The sequence below is a fragment of the Ursus arctos genome, unplaced genomic scaffold (assembly GCF_023065955.2).
Source record: "Ursus arctos isolate Adak ecotype North America unplaced genomic scaffold, UrsArc2.0 scaffold_5, whole genome shotgun sequence".
Taxonomy (NCBI): domain Eukaryota; kingdom Metazoa; phylum Chordata; class Mammalia; order Carnivora; family Ursidae; genus Ursus; species Ursus arctos.
In genome coordinates this window covers 14530890-14547041 of record NW_026623067.1, presented here as the reverse complement: position 1 = coordinate 14547041, position 16152 = coordinate 14530890, and the positions used below count along the sequence as shown (strand labels likewise).

The 16152-nt window shown below is 45.2% G+C and overlaps 1 long non-coding RNA gene across 5 annotated transcripts in view; it reads left to right on the top strand.

The window, feature by feature from the left end:
• LOC113261575 (uncharacterized) overlaps positions 1 to 16152 on the top strand; it is a 103697-nt gene that overhangs the window by 39439 nt on the left and 48106 nt on the right. For 3 of the 5 annotated variants that reach the window (XR_006410465.3, XR_006410464.3, XR_008957657.1), the window contains one exon: positions 169 to 10204. This is a non-coding gene — a long non-coding RNA (uncharacterized LOC113261575). Of the gene's footprint in view, positions 1 to 168; positions 10205 to 16152 lie in introns of those variants that run through there. The other 2 variants (XR_006410466.3, XR_006410467.3) reach the window with 1 other exon arrangement.

The window sequence follows — 16152 nt, the reverse complement described above, 5'->3', positions numbered from 1 at the left end:
GGATAGGCTGCTGATGGGTAGTAAGGAGGGCACGTATCAGAATATTTTAAATCTATTTATAGGAAGAGCCAAGAAGGGATGTTTTAATTTCATTGCAATAATTATTTCATTGCAATTAATTTCTACTTATTTGAAACCCAACATGGCTTTTCTTTCTTTCCCATTCAGATCATATATGGCCCCTTTGATCCCATGCTGAGTAACAAAGTGCCATACCCATCCCTTTATCATATGGCCCCCAAAGATGACTCCTTGCCCCAGGCCATGGGCCAGCTGATACTCTATTTTGGATGGGTCTGGATGGGACTTGCTGCCTCAGATGACATGAGAGGTGAACAGTTTCTCTCAGCTTGGAGAGAAGAAAGGTCAAGAAAGGGATCGGTGTTGCCGTTTCAGAGACTATCTTTGTGAGTGCGAGATGCCGTGAAGAGACATTTGATCATTTGACCCTCCATCGATGGGAGCACCAGAACCTACAGCTACAGCGGTTATCATTCAGGGACGTACAGATTCCCTGGTGATTGTGAGATCTTCACAGCCCCTTATGCAAGAATAGAGAAGGTGTGAATCATTTGCCCTCCCTGGGATGTTGCTCTGACACCCACATTTCAGAATGGTTATGGTTTTCATGGGACTCTGTTATTTTCTCATCAGAAAGGAGCTATGCCTGAATTTGGGGCATTCCTCAGGACAGTCCATTCTTCTAAATACCCAGAGAACATTTTTCCAGAAGTGTTTCTGGTACACAGCTCTTGAGTGTTCAGAGGTGGTGGTCCCAATGGAGGAATACGAATGCTCCCCAAATGCTGCTTTGGACGTGATTCCCGTCCAGTATTTTGAAGCGACCACGTCTGCGGGTAGTTACGTTGTCTACAGCGCTCGGCATGCTGTGGCCTGCCTGGCATGTTCCTGATCAGATCGGAAGTAGGATCAATAGAAGACATGGCCAGTGTGGGATCTAATCCCTGGAAGGTAAGATTTCCTCTGAAATGGTGGGCCAGGCACCAGACCTGTTTGGCTTAGAACTATATGGTTTCTTTGTAGTTCATGATTTCTCTTGTGGTAAAATACACATGGCCTACATTGACCATTTGAACCATTTTTAAGTGTGCAGTTCAGTAACATTAAGTACATTTATGTTGTTATGCAGGTAGCATGGCTCGGTGGTCTAAGTGCATTTATACTGTTGTACAAAACATCACCACCGACCGTCTCCAGAACTTTTCATCGTCCCCAGCTGAAACAATAACTTGCCATTGCTCTCTCTTCCTCCAGCCCCTGGCAACCACCATTGTACTTTTCGGCTCTATGAACTACTCTAGTACATCATATGAGTGGAATAATATAGTATTTTTCCTTTTGTGACTGGCTTGTTTCACTTAGCGTAATGTCTTTGAGATTCATCCATGTTGTAGAATTGATGGATTCATATCCCTATGGAAAGCCATAAGAACAAATCTTTTTTGGGGCGCCTGGGTGGCACAGCAGTTAAGCGTCTGCCTTCGGCTCAGGGCGTGATCCCGGCGATCTGGGATCGAGCCCCACATCAGGCTTTTCTGCTATGAGCCTGCTTCTTCCTCTCCCACTCCCCCTGCTTGTGTTCCCTCTCTCGCTGGCTGTCTCTATCTCTGTCAAATAAATTAAAAAAATCTTTAAAAAAAAAAAAGAACAAATCTTTTTCTTTTTTAAAAAATATTTTATTTATTTATTTAGAGTGCACAAATCGGGGGAGGGGCAGAGGGAGAGGGAGAAGCAGACTCCCCGCTGAGCAGGGAGCCCCCTGTGGGCCTCAATCCCAGGACCCTAAGATCATGCATGACCTGAGCTGAAGGCAGACACTTAACCGACTGAGCCACCCAGGCACCCTGAGCCCATTCCTGCCGTATACCCTCCTGTCGCTTTCAGACTTGGAGCAGTGTGAGAGGTGCCCGGAGGACCAGTACCCAAACAGGGGGAGAGATGGCTGCCTCCCGTGGGCCACCACCTTCCTGACCATTGGAGAACCCCTGGGAATGACCTGGGCCTGTGCAGTTCTTTCCTTCTCTCTCCTCACAGCTCTGGTTCTGGGGCCTTCGTGAAGCATGGGGACGCTCCCCTGGTGAGAGGCAACCATCAGTCTCTTGGCTTTGTTCTCCTCATCTCACTGACCCTCTGCTTCCTCTTCTTGCTCCTTGCTCTTCACTGGTTGTCCTTCCACAGTGACCAGCCTCCTCCGACAAACGACCTTTGGAATTGTGTTCACAGTAGCTCTTCCCACCATTTTGGCAAAGACCATCCTTTATTCTCCTCTGCTCCCTGGTCGCAGGGATGCTCTGTGAGTGTGGCTGGTGGACTCTCCTCACTTCCTAGACACAGACCCACACCCCGAGCCTGGACTCATCAGCATAAAGTACAGAGGGGGCTCAGCCACCACCTTCTACTGGGTCTCCGAGCTCCATGAGCATCCTGGCCTCGGTCAGCTTCTCTATTGCTTTTGTAGCCAGGAACCTCCCTGACACCTGCAGGGAGGCCAAGTCCTCACGTGCAGCACGCTGGTGTTCGGCAGTATCTGGGTGTCCTTCCTGCCTGCCTACCACACCTGTGGAGGTCTCCATCTTGGCCTCCATCCCAGGGTTCCTGGGATGCGTATTTGCCCCTCAGTGCTACGTAATCCTGCCAAGACCAGACAAGAACACCCGGCCACAGGTAAAGGTGACATGAGGAAGAGAATTAATTCTGAAACTTTGCCTTAAAGTGAGCTTCTTAGAGAAAAGAAAGCATAGCTAGAATTGTATGTCTTCTTTATTTTAAATATTTAACTATGTCAGTGGGGTGATCTTCCTGATATAATGGTTGAGGGCACCACTGTCCTCAGGCTGCTTGCTTCATGGAGTAGTTTTGGTCTTGGTTTTCAACAATGTTCAAGCCATCACCTTTTCTGCCTCCTTATGTGTGGAATCTGCCCATTTCCTTGCCTTTCTTTGGCTGTTTTCTCTTGGGTCTATTCTGTCTATCTCTTTAGAGGTCATTCTGTTACTGACCATCATCATCACTTCTCTGCTTCTGTGACGTCACCACGTATCACTGCTTGGTACAGCGTGGACCCATTTTTCTTGCCAATTCTGCATTCCCTACTGGCCCCCATCATCCCGGAAGCACTAGAGTGCAGCGAAATAAGGTCAGACTTGAAAGTTAGAAAGGGAGTGATCTGCCCCCTACCTAAATGACCTTAAATTTTTGCTAAACTCATTTAGACCTTACTATGAAGGATGTGAGATAAAATCGAACGATGCCTAAATTATGTTCACCTGGTACTACCCAAATGGACATGAAGAAATCCATGTCCCTGGATATAAATAATATTGGACAGAATCAAATGAGCAAACTAAGATCATTCCTACAGGAAGCCTCAGTAACAGCAAAATGATAATACCATACATTTGTGTAATCCTTATATTTTTAGAGATAATTTGTCCTATCCTGTATAGATTCTGTAGTTACCTAAGCCACGGCCACTGTCGGTCAACAGAATGAAGGGGGAAGTCAGTTATGACAAGGTTAGAGAGAAGAAGGTTACTCAGGAACTGCAGTGTGCAAGCTGGCTTGAGGAATTTAGCACTCTTCAGGACCAGCCTAGATATTCATGACAGTCCCAAATGCAGATGAGGAATGGGGCGGGCAATCTCTGAGCTGAGCAGGAAGAAAGCATCATGGTAGCTGGAAGCCTCCCATAGCCCTTTCCACTACTTTCTACTACTCCCTTTTACGGGCTTAGAATTATTTCCTATGTTGTTTTTATTTTGATTTGGTCACCAGGGAATCAAAGTCTTAGCAGGCTCTTATCCCAATGCCTGTCTCCACCCACTTAGCTTTTGGGAGTAGTATTTTAAAATATTTAAAAAAAAGAAACCATGGTGTCCAAAAGACAGAAAGCAAACAATCTAGACTGTCAATACAATTCTACATCCAGGGAAAATACCTGCCTTGGAGGGCACCTGGGTGACTCTGTGAAGCACCTGCTTTCGGCTCAGGTCATGATCCCAGGGTCCTGGGATCGAGTCCCGCATCGGGCTCCCTGCTCAGCGGGGAGCCTGCTTCTCCCTCTGCCTGCCGCTCACCCTGCTTGAGCTCTCTCTCTCTCTCTCAAATAAATTAAATAAAATCTTAGAAAAAAATACCTGCCATCGACGAAGGTGAGAAAAATACGATTTTGGACAAAAGGACACAAAGAGAGTTAGTTGTGAGCACACGTGTTTTAGGCTTGTGGGTCCCACAGGCTCTGCTTCGACAAATCCATCGATTCTGATATTACAGTGCAAAATCAGCTGCTGAAAATAAGTCAATAAATCGGTGTGACTGTGTGACGATAACCTTTATTTATGAAATAGGAAACCATTTCAGGGTCCATAGAGCTCATGTTACAGATCAAGTTTTGGAAAATTGAGATATTTCCAATTTTTTGTCAGCATTATTTTGTAATTCTCAGTGAAGAGACCTTGCATGTCATTTGTTAGATCTATTCCTAAATACTTTATATATTTGATGCTATCATAAGTTCAACCTTTTAAATCTCACTTTTTTTTAAAAAAAAGATTTTATTTATTTATTTGACAGAGATAGAGACAGCCAGCGAGAGAGGGAACACAAGCAGGGGGAGTGGGAGAGGAAGAAGCAGGCTCACAGCGGAAGAGCCTGATGTGGGGCTCGATCCCACAACACGGGGATCACGCCCCGAGCCGAAGGCAGATGCCCAACCGCTGTGCCACCCAGGCGCCCCAGTAATGCTATTTTTAATTCTTTGAGGAACCTCCAAACTGCTTTCCACAGTGGCTTCACCAATTTGCATTCCCACCAACAGTACAGAGGAGTTCCTCACTGACTTGTCGTTTTACCTTGTTTTCTGTGACCTTGTTCAGTTCAATTTTTAGTGCTAGCATGTTTTTTGGATTTTCTACATAGGTGTTCATGTCTTCTGATCAATTATAGACAATTTTACTTCTTTCTTTCTGGTCTTCGTGGGTCTTATTTATTTTTCCTCCTTATTTCAATGACTAGGACATCGAGTGTGGTGTTGAAAAGAAATGAGTTTTTCAGAAGATGCCCTGCATCAGGTTGAGAAAATTCCCTTCTAATCCTTGATCCCCGAGAGTTATTACAAGCAGGTGTGAATATTGCCACATGCTTTTCTTGGCTCTATTGGCACGAAGGTTGGCTTGAATTCTTCATTCTGTCAAAATTGTGAATTCCGCTGAATTTTTCATGTTCAGCAATCTTGTAAGCCCTCCTTGGTCATGAAAGTATTAGTCTTTTTAATATATTGTTGGAATCAATTCGTTAATATTTTATTAAGTGCTTTGCATCCGTGTGCAGAGGACTTATTTTTCTATCATTTTCATCAGGTTTGGGTTTTGGAGCTGTACCATCCTTGTAAAACAAATTGGGAGATATTCCTTCCTTTATTCACTGAAGTAGTTCGTAAAATTTTACTTCTTGCTACTATGTTCGACAGAATACATCTGGTGACATGTCTCTTCAGATAGTTGCCCATTTTCTAAATTGAATTGTTTACCTTTTTAATTTTATTATTATTAATTATTATTATTTTTACTGTTGAGTCTTTAGATATTCTAGATAGTGGTCTGTTGTCAGGTATTTTTTTTTTATAGATTTATTTATTTATTTATTTGAGAGAGAGAGAGAAGGCATGTGGCGGGGGAAGGAGCAGAGGTAGAGAGAGAATCCTCAAGCAGACTCCCTACCGAGTGCAGAACCCAACGTAGGGCTCAATCCCAGGATGCCAACCAAGACCATGACCTGAGCCGAAATCAAGAGTTGGCCGCTCAAACAGCCTGGCCACCCAGGTGCCCCACGTTGTCGGGTATTTTGCAAATATTTTCTCTGAGTCTGTAGTTTGTCCTTAAAAGGAATACAGTGGAGGGGGTCACACTCCATAGATTAAGGCCCACTGAGTAGCTGCAGTAATCAAGGCAGAGTAGTGTGTGCAAAGGGATGGACATACGGATCAGTGGAATGCAAATCTGCCCGCCTGACGTTGCACAGAGATGCAAAAGCAATTCACCTGAGAAAGGATAGCCTTTTCCACAGATGGCATTTGAGTAACTGGACATTCCTAGGGGGAAGAAAATGAACCTCCGTATAAGCGTCACACCTTACACAGAAGTGAACTTGAAATAGATCACAGACTTAATATAACCACGCAAAACATAAAATTGTTAGGAAAAAAACCTAGGATAAAACTGTCAGTGCCTAGTGCTATGGGAATAGTTCTAGATTTGGCACCAAAAGTGCAGGTCATAAAACACAGATACATTGGACCTCATCAAAATTAAAAATGTCCATCTGGGGGCACCTGGCTGGCTCAGTCGGAAGATCGTGGGACGCATGATCTCGTGGTCTGAGTTCAAGCCCCACATTGGGTGTAGAGATTACTTAAATAAAAACTTCAAAAAATTTTAAAAAAATTAAAAATGTCCTTCTGCAGAAACCCATGTGAAGGGGTGAAAAGGCAGGTACAGATGGCTTCACTGCTGTATTCTAACCAGCGTTCAAAGAAGAATTAATACCAAGTCTTTTCAAACACTAACAAGAAAAAGAAGAGGGGGAACACTCACCGACTCATTTTCTGAGGCCGATATTCTCGATACCAAACCCAAAGACATGGTAAGAAAGGAAAACTAGAGACCAGCATCTCTAAAGAATACGGATGCAACACCCTCAACCATGCACTGGCAAACCACCCCGCAGCATACACGGAAAGAATTACACACCGTTACCAAGTGGGATATATCCCAGGAATGCAAGAGAGTGTGCCCTTGGTGTCCTAATACAGCCCAAATTGAGAGCCCATGCAGAGCAATTAGATGTTTAACAGTCTTTCATGAATTGGATGACCTCTTTGGGGGTTTGGGGGGTAAGCCATAAACCAATAGTTTTCTTTCTCCTTCTCCATTAAACACGGAGCCGCTGGACTCCAGGAATGGAACGCCTTTTATTCCACTGGGTTGTGACACAGCAAAACAAGCAACAACACAGGAATTTACGTCTATAGCGACACCTTCTGTGGGGTTCCGTGGTCTCCGAGGTGGATGCCCTTACACTGATGTCAACAAGATGGCAGAATAGGAACCCCCTCTCCTGCCACAGAGGCAGATTTAACACACGGACCAGGTACTTTTGTGAGAGACCCAGAAGCCAGCTGAGAGGTTCCTGCACCCCCAGGCCAGCATGGAACCGGGTAGGGAAATTCATGGAGTCCTAGGCAGAGTCCCATCCCCATTGCACAGTGTGGTATGATAGGGAGGAAGCTCCCAACTCCTGCCTTCTCCCTGGAGAGAGAAAGGAGTGGAATGTATGTCCAACGTTCCCGAGTATTTTGGGTGCAGCCAGAGGGACTGGTTTCTATTTCTCCTGGATCTAAGTGCGAACAGAATTGGGATTCCAGTTTGGGGGTGATCACATTGGTTTGGTCGAGCACCAGAGTGTGCAGTACCAGGGAAGGACACTGGGTGGAGCGCCAGTCCCAAGTCTTACGGCAGCAACAGGGAGGCCTCAGTATCGTAGACCGACACCAGGGGGAGCTCCTGAGCAGAAGCTGGCAAACCTCTTTGGTAGCTGACCCCTAGGAGCCCAGAGAGGATGCCAACCGAGAAAGGCTTTAGAGGCCTCTAGAATCTCTAGCTGGGCTGGTTGGAGAAAGCACTCACAGCATGAAACCATACCAGAAGGACTGGGAGAGAGGTCTGATTTTTCAAATGCTGAGTCTGCCTTCCCACTCCTCCAAGACGGGGAAACAGCCAGTACAAAGGAACAACTTAAGTCTCCAGAAACCAACCCCAAAGGAATGGAAATATATAAATCCCCAAACAGAGAATTCAAAATAACTAAGGGTGCTCAGTGAATGAAAAGAGAGCACAGATAAACAACTAAACAAAATCAGGAAAATTGTCCAGGTCAAATCAATTTTACAAAATATTTGCAGAGTACTTTGAGTTTTTAGGAAAGAAAGTGAAGGCTAGGGCTGCATGCAGATGTTGGGATTTGAAGGTTCAGGTCCCTGCCACAGACTCAGTCAGGTATCCACTCTTCAATTCATTTAACAAATGCTTATGGAGGCCCTACTGTGTGCCATGCACTGTGCGGGGTGGTGGATTACAGCAAGAACTAATTACCTTTCCTGAGCACTCTCAGAGCTCCGTGTCTCTAATCTAGTTTTAGGTTAGAAATCTTGGCTACCAAGATAATTAGGATTTACAGGAGGAAGGGAAGGCATGTGTTACAAACCTTTTTCCATGATCCATGTCATCTGCCACAGGACAAGTCATGGGGAGGTTGCCCCAAAATGCACTTATGGGGGGGGCGCCTGGGTAGCTCAGTTGGTTAAGCATCTGCCTCTGGCTCAGGTCATGATCCGGGGGTCTTGGGATCGAGTCCTGAGTCGGGCTCCCTGTTTAGTGAGGAGTCGGCTTCTGCTTCTGCCTTTGCTCCTCCCCTCCGCTCGTGCTTTCTCCCTCTCTCTCTCTCAAATAAATTTTTAAAAAGTTTTTAAAAAAGCACTTATTTTTTTTAAAGATTTTATTTGTTTATTTAACAGAGAGAGACAGCCAGCGAGAGAGGGAACACAAGCAGGGGGAGTGGGAGAGGAAGAAGCAGGCTCCCAGTGGAGGAGCCTGATGTGGGGCTCGATCCCAGAACGCCGGGATCACGCCCTGAGCCGAAGGCAGACGCTTAACCACTGAGCCACCCAGAGGCCCCTAAAAAAGCACTTATTGAATAGAAGTTACTGTAGTATGGAGGCCAGCTAAATGGACCACTTATCTTTCCTTGGGTGATTTAACTGCCTGGTTAGAGTTTAGGTTAGATTTGCTTGCTTCTGAAGGACTTAGAGTGTCCATATCCAGAAAAAAATGAAATGTGAGCTAAAATTGCAGACAGTCTAGTGATCCGTGAACGTCTCTTGGGTTGTGGTCTTAATCTGTTTAGTTCTTGGAATAGTGTGGAACTTTTTAAATGTTTAATGTCATCTGCGTGCTGGATTGTGGCTTACTCATAGCTGGTGTTCAGTAAATGTGAGCTGGATGCCTGAAAACAATTGATTATTTCTGGTCCCAGCTCTCCTGCTCCCATCTTTAAGTAGTGAGTTTATTTTGAACATATTCTTCAGTTTTTCCCCCCCACCCTGACATTTTCCTATCAATTGCATCACAATTGTGCTTTTGTATTATGTATTAGTAGTTCTGTGCCCATTATGGGAGGGAACCCTTTAGATTAAGAGAAGCTGAAGGGACAAGTGAACTCCATTGCAGTATGCTGACCTTATTTGGATTCTGATCCCCATAGGCAAGATGTGAAAATAAAACAAAACATATTTATAAGACAGTGGAAAATTTAATCATTGATGTGATAATTGAGGAAATGAAGGATTTACTGTCCATTTCTTTTTGGGGTGACACGGTATTGTGGCTAGGTTGTTTAATAGAACCTTGTTTAAATATTGAAATACTTTAGTCAATAAAGACAACACTGATAATCTCAACTGCATAAAAATAAGATAGTTGGGTTTAGGAAAAACTACCCAGAAGTAGGGTGAAAAGATAACAGATGGAGAAAAAGTATTTTCAATTAATTTTTAAAAAACTGCTGCTCTCTAGATATCAAATGTTCTTAAAAATTAAGAGAAAGACTAACCTAACAGAAAACTGGACAAAGATTTGATCAGAAAGGTAAGTCTAAATGGACCTCCAGCATAGAAAAAGAAGCCGATGATAATACAAATGCAAATTAACGCTGCTCCCAGGGGGATTCTGGGAAGATGACAGTAGTGGCACAACTTTTGAATTTATTCCGATTTCCCACCTGAAAACAGAGCAACTAGAAAGTAGAACCAAACAGACGTGGTAACACACAACCCCGTCAACACATAGGATCCTATCAACATTTGCAGAATACTTCAACCAAGAACAGCAGAATCCACGTTCAAGTGCCCACAGCACACATACTAAGACCATCTCCTGGGTCATAACACAAACCTCAACCCACTTAAAGAACTGAATCATATATCCATACAGTGTGTTCTCTAACCTCAGTGGAATCAAAGTAGAAACCAGTAACGGAAAGACAACATAAGAATCTCCAACTCTTGGAAACTCAAAAACACATTTCTACATGACCCATTGGTCAAAGAACAAGTCTCAAGGAAAATAGAAAATACATGAAATAAAATTTGGGGCGCCTGGGTGGCTCAGTCGTTAAGCGTCTGCCTTCGGCTCAGGGCGTGATCCCAGAGTCCTGGGATCGAGCCCCACATCAGGCTCCTCCGCTGGGAGCCTGCTTCTTCCTCTCCCACTCCCCCTGCTTGTGTTCCCTCTCTTGCTGTCTCTCTCTTTCTCTCAAATAAATAAATAAAATCTTAAAACAAAACAAAACAAAACCCTAGACTATCATGAATCACCCACTAGCATAATTAAAAAAAAAAAAAAGAGGGGCGCCTGGGTGGCACAGCGGTTAAGCGTCTGCCTTCGGCTCAGGGCGTGATCCCGGCGTTATGGGATCGAGCCCCACATCAGGCTCCTCTGCTATGAGTCTGCTTCTTCCTCTCCCACTCCTCCTGCTTGTGTTCCCTCTCTCGCTGGCTGTCTCTATCTCTGTCGAATAAATAAATAAAATCTTAAAAAAAAAAAAAAGACAGAAATGACCAGGCTCAGATGGTTTCACTGGAGAATTCTGTGAAACAATTTTTTAAAAAGATTTTATTTATTTGTGAGAGCGAGCAAGAGAAGGAGAGAGCACAAGTTGGGGGGAGGGGCAGACAGAGAGGGGGAAGCAGACGTGGGAAGCCCGACACAGGGACCCTGGGATCATGACCTGAGCTGAAGGCAGACACTTAACTGACTGAGCCACCCAGGCACCCCTCTGTGAAGCATTTCAAGAATTAACACCAATTCTACACGGTATCTTCCATGCCATAAAGGAGGAGGGGACACTTGGCATTAACAAACTATTGCTAAATAGCAATTAGCAATGCGTAAAAACAATGATCTGATGAACAAGGGATATATTCCAGGGATGCGTGGCTGGTTTGGTGTTTGAAAATCAAAGAAGATTCTGGGTGGCTCAGTTGGTTAGGTGACTGCCTTTGGCTTGGGTCATGATCCTGGAGTCCCGGGATCGAGTCCAGTGTCAGGCTCCCTGTTCAGCAGGGAGTCTGCTTCTCCTTCTGACTCTCCCCCCTCTCATGCTCCCTCTGTCTCTCTCTCTCATTCTCTCTTTCAAATAAATAGATAAAATCTTAAAGAAAGGAAAATCAAAGAAGATTAAAGAAGAGTTAGTTTACAGGATTTCATACCTCATTATACATCTGTAGTAACCAAGACCGTGTAGTACAGACCACATGATAGACCTGTAGATCAATGGAACAGTCTGCAGAGAGCATTATTTGACCCATATAAACATGGCCACTTCATTTTTGACTAAACTGCAGGAGCAATGACAAGCTTTTCAAAAAATGGTGCTGGAGGAACTGGTGTGCAATGGTACACACACAAAAAATGACATTTGACCTAAACCTCACACCCAACTAAAATATAACTCAGATGCATCGTGGACTTCAATATAAAATGTTAAACTATAAGACTTTTTAGAAAAATGTAGGAGAAAAATACTCAGGATCTAGGGTTATGAAAAGCTGTTCTTATATTTAACACCAAAAGCACCATTCTTCAAAAATTGACACATCGGACCGTGTCAAAATGAAAAACTTTGGCTCTGGGAAAGCTAATTTGAAAAGACTGAAAAGACAAGGCACAAAGAGGGAGAAAATATTTGCATAAGGCATATCCTATAACTGGACTAGTATCTCTAATACATAAAGAACTCTCGGTTCGCAAGAGTGAAAGCAAACAATCCAGCTAGAAAATGGGCAAAAAACATGAAGAGACATATCACCGAAGAGGATATACAGATGGGAAATCAGCACACGAACAGATGTGCAGTGTCATTAGCTGGTTGGGATTGCAAACTGAAACCACAGTGAGCCATCCCTGCTTTGCACTGATGTACAGAGGAGACCTCTGGGCAGAGGCCAGACCCATCATGCTACGCTCTGCTCAGGGCGCACGACCATGGGCTGGGTCAGCTGATGCCACTGACTGAAGGTCTATCAGAAGCACTTAAAATATAAACAGGGACAGCACAAAATGCTGCTGAAGATGCAGAGAAAGGAATTCACTCGTACTGCTGGTGGGAATGAAAAATGTTACAGCCATCTGGAAAACAGTTGGGCAGTTTCTTTACAAAATTAAAGCATGCAATTACCATACATTTAGATGTGGCATTCCTGGGCATTTATCCCACAATACGACTTGCGTTTACACAAGCACCTGTAACTGAATGTTTATAGCAGTTTTATTCATAAGAAGCCTAAGCTGGAAACAATCCAGACGTCCCAATGGGCAAAGGGTTGAACTATGGCCCAACCACGTAGTGGAATGGCACTCAACAATAAAAAGGAACAAACGATTGAGACACACAAAAATCTGAACGACTCTTGAGATTATGGCTAGCGAAAAAAGCCAATCCCCAGAAGTTACATTCTGTATGATTCCATATGTATATAATATTCTTGAAATGACAAATGTAGAGAAATGGGGGACTATCTCAGTGGTTGCCAGGAGTTAAGGAAGCAGTGTGTGTGAGAGGGTCGTGTGTGTGGCCGTAAAAGGACAAAACAAGGGATCCTAATGGCGGTTCCGGATCCCGTCTGTAACAATGTCAACATCCCAGTTATGCTATTGTACTTTGATTTTTCTGAGATGCTCCCACCTGGGGAAACCTGGATAAAGGGTATGAGGGATCTCTCTGGGACCCTTTGTATTATTATTTGTCACAACTACATGTGGAACTACAATGATCTGGAAGTTTCCCTTACAAAAATGGAACACAAGAAATGTGGGGAAATAAATTGCACATACACAGTGATTATGTCATGTGCATGTGGTTGTGATATCCTCAAACTATCTCCTGAAGTGAGGAACATCAGCCTGCATTATAATGGGAGGAAACTGAGGCTCAGAAAAAAAAAAAGAAAGTCCTGTGATCACACAGCTAGGAAATGATGAAGGCAGGATCAAGCAGTTCTGAGAGTCCCAGATGCCCCTCATGGTAAAGGGACCTCCATGCTGGAAGTGTGATGGAGAGCATAGGGAGAGAGGATGATGGGTCCCAAGTCACTGGGCTGCCAAGCTCCCTCCCTGCCCCTTGGCCTCTGTAATTCTGGGTCCCATCCAAGCCCCAAGTACAATGCAGAAAGGGACAAGGTTCTCAGTCGCGCGTTTGACATTTTATTTTCGTCACATTGATCTGGGAAAGGAAGGAGTCGTGAATGTATAGAGTTGCGCTATTCCACCGTCTTTCCAATAAAATTAGGATCCAGGTTCTAACTGTCTTTAATTTTGGATCTGAATCCATGTCAAGGGAGTCTAGCCACGGCTGCTGGGTGCTGGGGGCTGCAGGAAGAAAGGCAGGAAACAGACATGGACTTGACCATGAAGGTTCATGTTGCCAGGCTCCCATCTGGGTACCTGAGGGTCTTCGACCAAGATCCCATGTATGGGGGGTACAGCATCCCCTCAGAGGGATCAGGGATGGCACAGGCATTGGGCCGGTACTTGGAGGTGGGAGGTCAGCCGCATCAGCACAGGCAGGACCAGAAAGAGAGAAAGGCACTTGGAGAGCTCATGAGGACATCAGCCACCCCCTCCCTGAATCTTTGCCTCTGACCTAGCCATGCCCAGGAGCCAATGTCCACTCTGAACAAGTCCAGGAGAAAAGTCCCCCAGGCCACAGCTTGAAGCGCATTGTTGAGGAGCAAATAGGAGAGAGAAGCAGGTGGACGCGCCGAGCATTGAGTCCTTTGTGCCGTGTGTAGAGGGCACCTGCGTGCAGGGGCTGATCCCCTCATTCTGTCCTGCTCAGGACAGTGTGACCGCTGAGCCAGCTGATGCCACTCACGAAAGGACCATGAAGATGCATATTGAAGCGACAAACCCAAGAAGACATTGTCCTCCCTTCTGTATCCCCGGATCCTGAGAAGGGGCTCTCCATGAGAGCAGGACAAGGATTGGCTCCGTGGGCTCTGGTTGGCCTCACGAATGATCCAGTATGACATACCACATGCTTAGGAACATCTGGAGACGTCGTCACCAGCTCTTCTTTGTGCCCCTGTGCTTGAGACACTGGGCAGTTGCTGTTGGTGCAACGTGATTCTTCCTCAACTCTTTGCATTCAAGGAATCCCCGTTCTTATAGGAAACCCCGAATCTCATGGTCAACTCCAGGGCCTGACAAGGAGAGAGGAATACGGATGTGCTTTGCCACAGCTGGCATGCACTTTTGAGGGTTTCCCAGAGACCCTCACTCTACACTGACTGGTCCAAACGGGACTTTATTCAGTGAGGGGGAGCTGTAAAACCCTAGGTGAGAAGTTCAGGGATTCAGCATCGGCCGGCATGCGAATGACCAAGCCACGCAATCCCAGAACCAGGACAGGAAGCTCCTGAGAGCCTGGATGTGGTTCTTCTTCCATAAATCATATTTCAGAGAATATTGACAGGGCTTCCACAGTTCATTTACTGTCTGGGAGGGCTCTGCTCATGTGGGGTCACATCCCACCCCTAGTGGGGCCTCTCACATCAAGACGCCCCTGTCATCCCTGGAGCTGCCCCCCATCTGGGGCTTGGGGTGAGCACAGCAGGCTCAGGAAGGTGAAGGAAGTGGATGGAAGGTTTTCTCTAGGGGCACTGGGGTGGCTCAGTCATTAGAGCATCTGACTCTTGGTTTTGGCTCAGGTTATGATCTCAGGGTCCTAAGATCCAACCCTGAGACCGGCTCAGGGTGGAGCCTGTGTGTCGTCCTCCCCTCTGCTCCTCCCCCAACTTGTGCTCACACTCTTTATCGGTCTCTAAAATAAATAAAATCTTTTTTTTTTTAAGATTTTATTTATTCATTTGAGAGAGAGAGAGAGACAGCCAGCGAGAGAGGGAACACAAGCAGGGGGAGTGGGAGAGGAAGAAGCAGGCTCTCAGCGGAGGAGCCTGATGTGGGGCTCGATCCCAGAACGCTGGGATCATGCCCTGAGCCGAAGGCAGATGCTTAATGACTGCGCCACCCAGGTGCCCCAAAATCTTTGTTTTTAAAACATTTTATTTATTTGTCAGAGAGAGAGAGAGAGAGAGAGAGAGCATAAGCGGGGGGAGGGGCAGAGGGAAAGGCAGAAGCAGGCTCCCCACTGAGCAAGGAGTCTGATGTGCGGCCCCATCCCAGGACTCCCGGATCATGACCTGAGCCAAAGGCAGACACTTAACCAACTGAGCCTGCCAGGCATCCCAAATAAATAAAATCTTAAAAAAAAAAAAAGTTTTCTTTAAACATGAATGAGAACATTGTAGCTAGAGGGCTTTCCTGCTCCGAGTTTCTTTTTCCTCCTTTACTTCCTGGGGTAATTTTCTAGTAAATTTTCTAGTAATTTCAGTTTGAAGTCACTTTCCAATTAAAAACAAAAGACAACTATTTAGTCGATCACTTAACGAATCACACATGATCGATTCAATCATTAGCCAATCACAGAATTAAAAATGAAAATCATTCTCAACGCCTAAGAACTGATCTAGAAAAAAATTTATTCTACAATAATGAAGAATATCGGTTGCTATTAACCAAGACATTATTTCAAAACAAAGCAGAATGTTCCTTTTTGTCACCCTTGCATTGAACACGTGAAAAACCAGGGGAGTACTGAACTAACGGTTTTTAGACCATGGACAACAGGAGCACAGGACAGTGGTCTGGAAGGAGAAAAGTTCTACAACCGCCTGGCTCAGAGCCTGTGGCGTTTCCAGACTTTAGAACAAGCAGGAGGAATCTCAACAGAGTCTGGGTGTCCTGAGTTGAGAACTTGGCGTGAAGATTGCTGGAAATCACAGTGGCAAACAGGATAAGAAAGCAACACAGGGAGGGAGAGGGAGAGGGAGAGGGAGAGAGAGAGAGAGCGAGTGAGAGTGGGGGGGGCGGAGAAAGAGAGAAACACACACAGAGAAAGAGAAGGAAAGAGAGCGTGTGAGCACTAGAGATCTACACCGAAGCCCCCCCATCCCAAGAACAG